This window comes from Petromyzon marinus, chromosome 8 (assembly GCF_048934315.1).
Source record: "Petromyzon marinus isolate PM22_M1 ecotype Great Lakes invasive population chromosome 8, UKy_Petmar_22M1.pri1.0, whole genome shotgun sequence".
Lineage (NCBI taxonomy): Eukaryota > Metazoa > Chordata > Hyperoartia > Petromyzontiformes > Petromyzontidae > Petromyzon > Petromyzon marinus.
Window position 1 is genome coordinate 8725887 of NC_133674.1, and position 6750 is coordinate 8732636.

Below are 6750 nucleotides of genomic sequence, written 5' to 3' on the forward strand. Positions count from 1 at the left end.
GTATACTCACTCAGCTTAATAACCAGGCTACAGTCTACATTATAGACTGCCTGTACTCTCACCCAGCTTAATAACCAGGCTACAGTCTACATTATAGACTGTCAGTATACTCACTCAGCTTAATAACCAGGCTACAGTCTACATTATAAACTGCCAGTACGCTCACCCAGCTTAATAACCAGACCCCAGTCTACATTATAGACTGTTAGTACGCTCACCTAGGTTAAGAACCATGGCTACATTCTACATTATAGACTGCCAGTACACTCCGATTAATAACCAGGCTACAGTCTACATTATAGACTGCCAGTACACTCACTCAAATTTAAAACCAGGCTACAGTCTACATTAGTGGTTTTTGTTCATGATTCTTTTTTACGTGACTTTACCGAAAGAACCAAGGAATGTGAATGAGAACTATCTTATTGCGGGTGATTTGGTCACAGGCGGGCTGACAACACTAGTTATAAAAAGCACGTGTGTGCCTGTGCTATTTAGGAAACTTTAAATCACGACATCTCGACGTACCTAGCGCCCTGGAGCTCCGCAGGCTTCTCCGTACACATCTACTTGAGTCATCGTTGTCACACACTGTGTGTTCACGACCATAGGAAAGCGGACCCAAGCCATGCTGAGTCTCCGTCGGAGTGGATCAGCGGAACTCATTGTGGCTCCGCTTCAATAGCCACGTTGGTTAGGGGGGGAATCAGCCCATCTTTCCCCTCAATGCGCTCTCATCCTCCAACCCTGCACCGCTCCATTGCCAGAGGGAAACAATGTGATTTTTAAAAAAATGTTTAAACCAGGTTTAACATACAGACGCACACTTGGTTAGATTACGTAATCTCAACCTAATTTTCTGTCACTCACGAACTGCGAATTTTCTTTCTGTGGAGTTGACCCCATCGTGTAGCGCATGTGACCCACATCGAGCCAGGTGAACTCGTAGGGCTCCCTTGTGCAAATGATCCACACAAGCCCAGTTAAAGCAAACGCCATGGGACCTCGTTTGTGCTGACCAGTGGCGAGACGTGATTTGCGTCGGTCATAGCACGGGATTCCTTGTACCGTTTCATATTATTGAGCTGGCTTGGCCTGGATCCCCTCCAGCCCGTGGGTCGTGATGCAGTAGCACCACCTCCACGCTCTGTAGCTTGTGACACTGCTGCTGGTTTGTCTCGATAATGTTGACGTGGAAATCGTTTCCAAGCCCACTTACTTGCCCGGCTCACGACCGCTGGGCCGGCGCGCGTCCCAGCGGTCGTGGAAACATGGCAATAGTTTTCATTTCAAATCAAGCTCGTGTGACTCATACAGTCTGGTAGGAGTGTTGCTGGAAGGACCGGGAAGAACTGGCTGTTGGAGCTTATGAAGCTGATGGGAGTGGGCAGCGTACGGTATGCGTTTTCAACTGCGTCAATGACTCTCACCCTTGCGCGCACGCACGTCTTGCTGTAGTGGTGTATTCATGACCCTCCACCTGTTGTTTGCCTCCCTGGCTAAATGTGTAGATCTGGCGCCGTGCCCTTTAGACAAGCCGGCATGCGCCCTACCCATTCTTGCTGCCTGCCCCCTGCACAGCTGATCAATGCAATAGCCCAGAGGAGTGAAGGCTGCACATTCTTGTCCACAGCCTAAGGGGCCCTCTGTGACCACTCGATGTAGCCCCCCGTTTGCAACAACAACAAAAAAACCCACCTCCACTCCTAAAGGGATTCGCTTAAAATCGCGAAACTATTTTGGTTCGTCGCTGCGCACGGTTTTGTAAGTGGTGATTCGTTAAGCGTGAGTCATTGAAATAATGAAGACAGTCTTAGCAAAAGTTGTCCATAATCACAGACTCTGAATACGTGCATGTTCTCGATGGGTTTCATGGTCGTCATCATCCATGGTCTATCCAACTGCTGGATCAATCATCTTGATGCATTTTGACCAAAGCGACACTTGCTACGCACGTATAATGATTTAGTGTGTGCCATGTATGTTTGTGATCAATGGCAAGCGATTAGTACAGTTGGCTACGTACGGTGCGAAAGAAGTTCAAATTCATACGACATACAGACAAGCAATGATTACAACGTCAGTTGATATAACAGAGTCTATTACATGTTTGTGTTTAGTTTGTTGTCCTTTCCCCAGATTTCCGATTAGCGCGTTTGGCTACATACGGTGCAAAATAAGTTCAACATACATGCATACACAGTGCCGTACAGTGCTGTTAATTGCTTTTGTGTATGCACCTGGAGTTTTAATTTTGCCAGTTGAACATGACACTCAGAAGAACTTGGGGAGAGGAGGAATCAAAGCAAGATGAATGAGCATCACTGGGATTCTGGTAAGACAGATTTATCTCGTAACCGATTCAGCCTTTTACTTGCCTCCTTCAATACATTGCCAAACAATTTGGCTAATTTCTAAGTACTGTATGTCATTGGTTTAGCACCTGCAAGCACTTGCTTGAAGCAGCAGGTGTCAGCCATACTTTGCAGGATTGTAAGACCCTGGCGACTGTTGCTGGCAGGCTTCATCAGGTCGATGTGTTCTCATGTTATTTATGGCTTTATTTTGGTGATTTCTAAAAGTTTTTTGGTTTGTGCCATGTTTTTGTTTATTGTAGTACGGAGTTAGACTGATGGCCTTAATCTAAGTTTTCTTGTTGTTGTTGTTTGACTTGCATCCCACTGGGATTTTGCACACAGCGTTGGTGTACGGTGCTATTTCAGGAATATTTTGATGTTTTTTCCTGGATGTTCTGTTTGCACATGCACAAAGTCACTTTAAGATGTTTTCTTGTTCATGTTTTTGTTTTTTTGTTTGTTGCGGTTGCACCCGATTCAAGAGCAGAAAATTAAAATGTTAAAGCAAAACGAGATAAAGAGCTCACGTGTGCACGGAGTTACAATGCAGCTTTGTTAGAAGCTTTATAATAACCACACTTCACTGCTCTTGAACAATCCAGTGAACATGGAACATTGGGCCAACATTTCCAACCACATGCCAAATTGGCCCAACGTTGGGTATCTACTGGGAATGCAGAGCTGCTTATGATGTGAATGTAAGTGGCGGACCTGCTAATGTATTGCTCTAAATATGGAGCAAGTGTTACTTGGGGGCTTATAAGCTTCAAGGAGGGCATGGAGGGGTCTGTTCAAACGTTTCAACACAGACAAAAACATTTAATTCCCATGTTAGCGCTGATCAGTGGAAATGGTGTATTTTGATATAGGAAGAACTTATTGAAATTATACCACGATCAGTTTAAAAAATAATCTGCCCAGGCTGACCTATGCAACAGTAAATGTATTATTTAGCGTTCATTTATCCTCGTGCCATATTTTCAATTCTCATGTGACACAGTTGGATTTGCTCGTTTTCTATTTGCTTTTTATTGCTGTACCTATTTAATAATGTTTCGGGTCATTTTCGTGATCAAGATCACTTGCAAATGAGACTCATCTCTGGCCTCTTGAGTTCTCAACTGGTTAAACAAAATACACTTGAAACACTACCTGACAGCCACTTCATACAATAAAAATGCCTCGCAAAAAACGCTCTCGGTGCATCAATGGAAACACATTGTGTGAGTAATTTGGAAGTTCCCTTAAAAAATTGGAGCCCAGTTCTGTTTTTAGTCTCTACACTCTCCATGTGTCACAAGCAATGTGTGACATTGCACAGAACAACAATGAATTGTTCTGCCATTCGATGTCAAAGTATTCTATAGCGCTGGTCATATTGATCTGGTTCGAATCAAGCGTTGCTGTTGAATTGCAGTGTCAGTGTGAAGAAACTACCGTTTGGATTTGTGGCACCACCTCCATACGTAGGAGTTGCAGCAATCAAATGCAGAGTTGATTGAGATATTTACAATAGTTACACTCTTTTAGCAGAATAAACATTTGTTTAAGTGTTCATATTGGAAAGCGCAATACCTACAATAATAGTAATGTACAGCACTTTGTCAATCAACTGTGGGTTGAAGGCATTAGGGTTGCCCACTGTCCGGATTTCACCCATACAATTCGGGAATTGGCATCTATGTTCGGGTGGCAGGAATTTATTTGTTCCGAGATCTGGTGGAATAGAGTTGAACTTCATTACAGTATGCTGCATAATTTTGATAGACCTAGGCTGACTGAGAAATGTCTGCTTTTGGACTGTGAAAAAGGTAACAACCCAATTAGATATCCCCATATCATGTCAGTCAGCGGGAATTCTGGGTTGTTTGGCCATACATCACCATACTGGTCAGGCCGGGTTACTGTAGGGGCTGCCCAGGACTAGTTGAGACATAATATTATACTGACGTTAGCCATGGCAAGTTATATAACTCAGGTTGCTGGAACCATAATGCAGTTCGTGAAGCACTGCGCCACCGTCCCCCACCCCAATGTTCTGCCCACATTTTGAAAAACAAAAACATAGATTATAGGCTCAATCACATTACTGGTATATTGCCAGGCATGATTAGCCACAATTGAAACATTTGAGTGTAATGCTCACATTGTGTGTGTGTGTAAAATGAGGCAGTTGTTATTTTAAGCAGGTAGAGGTATGCAGGTGAGCTTTTCATCGTTCAGCAATGCACCTTACTTGCGAAAAGGTGTGTCACCATCTAGTGGGTGTTTTGGGATAAGACAGTCAAGTTCACGGGGAAAATTCGGCTGCTTCACGGAGTGCATTGAGATGCTTGTGCGAGTCGTCGAGTGGTGGTGTTTGTTTCACGACTAATCTTATACAGGCAGAGCCTCCAGTCCTCTGTCCACTTAAACAAAACTCAATGGTGCAGGTGGATATGAAGGTCTCTCGAGACCTAGGGCCATCCATGAAAAAAATATGGATGGCCCTTTGTCAATCTACTCCTGGATGAAAGCCTCACTTTGCTCTGTCGGTGATGTGGGTTGTTTGACCATACTTCGTCACCGCTGGTCAGTGCGGATTGATGATGTGGAGTTGGCGGGGTGGGAGCAGGTTCAGATATCACTCTGCACTAACATAAGCCATGGCCAGGAATCGAATTAAAGGCGCTTGGTTTATAGCGGCCGTCCATAAATAAGGTCACGCGATTTTGGCCGATTTTTGACCCCCCTCCCCCCCTCGTCACACGGCGTCACAAAAAGTCAGACCCCCCTCAAATATGACGTCACAAAGCTCTGCCCCCCCCCCAACCATATTTCCAAATGAAAATAAAACATGCTTCAAATCATACTCTTAGGTTCTTTCGGTAGAGTCAGAGTATGGATTCCTGCAGTCACGAAAGCTTAAAATCAAGAATGCTTCAAATCACTTTAAACTATTGTCATTGTAGTGCGTATTTAATGTGGCGCTGCACTCTGATGTTGTAGGAGAAAACATTAATTAAAAAGGAGGCTTTGGAAAGCTGAAATTGAGCATAAAATTAACTTGAAAATATTCAACGTCTAACTAAAACTGCAGATGTTCAGAATATTATAGTGAAATTATTTTATAATTATACAATCTTAAAAGTAATAACTATAAAAAATACTTGAAACTTTGTAGTAGAACGAAGCAAAATGGAGTGTACAATTGTAACAATGACATTCATTTCACAGAATGAAAAGCCTTGGTAGAATCATTATAATCAAAATGTTTAATAACAATCATTCAAAAAAAATTATGGTTCTCCATTCTCCCATGGAGAAGCAAATGCTCCTTCATGGAATAAATAAAAGGTGACCTTAGTAAATTTAAATAATCAAATAGTTAATAATGAAAATTAATCAAGATTGGTGTTGTAACAATTCTATTTCATTAATATTTATTTAAAGTTGCGCATTTTGATGTGACGTCACATTTCTAAACCCCTCCCCCCCCCCTTGCCACACATCGTCACAAATGTCTGACCCCCCTCCCCCCCTTAGCTGCGTGACGTCATTTATGAACGGCCCCATAGTGCTGACACCCCAATAGTCAGGTCAAAAGCCAAAGTGGCCCCATACTCAAATGAGCACTGGGGGTGGGAATTATTTATTTTGGTGGCCTTGAATCAGCAGTGGAAATTCCATATTCCCATGACAGGGTTAGTATTTGCATAGGACGACCACAGTCTTGATTACCAGGGGAATGATGGGCTAAATCGACCTCCAACCATAATTTTCCAAGTGGCTGGAACATTTCTGAGTGTACATTCAGCTCTAGCCACTGTGTCCATTGTTGGATGTGATATGCACTGGAGTGTGCGCGTGTCCAATGCAGCAGTAAAACTTCACTCTTCTCATTCCGCAGAAACATTGTGTATGTAAAAGCAAAATGCCCATATTATTTAACCAATCAATGGGTAAACTGGAGTAAAAAAAGATCAACACAAATGGGTGAACATTTAGTATATACGTGTAAGTATTCCGTGTTACTATTTTAGGTGTTTGCTTAAAGAAAGACTTGATTTAAGAATATATATTGCAGATATGAACCTAGGCTGTGTATGTGCCAGGCTTTTCCACACATTCCTGTAGCTTAATTAATGAGATGATAACCAATTTTAAAGGAGAGTACTCCAGTTATGTTACAGCAGTGGTGTATTAAAAGAAAGCCACGATGATGTCAACGGAGTGTGCCTCCGAGTGAGCTCAAAACTATTTATAATTTGAGTGACGACTTCGTCAGAATATTATTTGGAATATCTAATGTTACTGGCAAAAGCTTAAAACAATGAAATCATTTAAACTGTACAGGATTGCAGATGTAAAGAAGTGATGGCCAATGTGGTGGCATCAATGTCATTAACCTTCT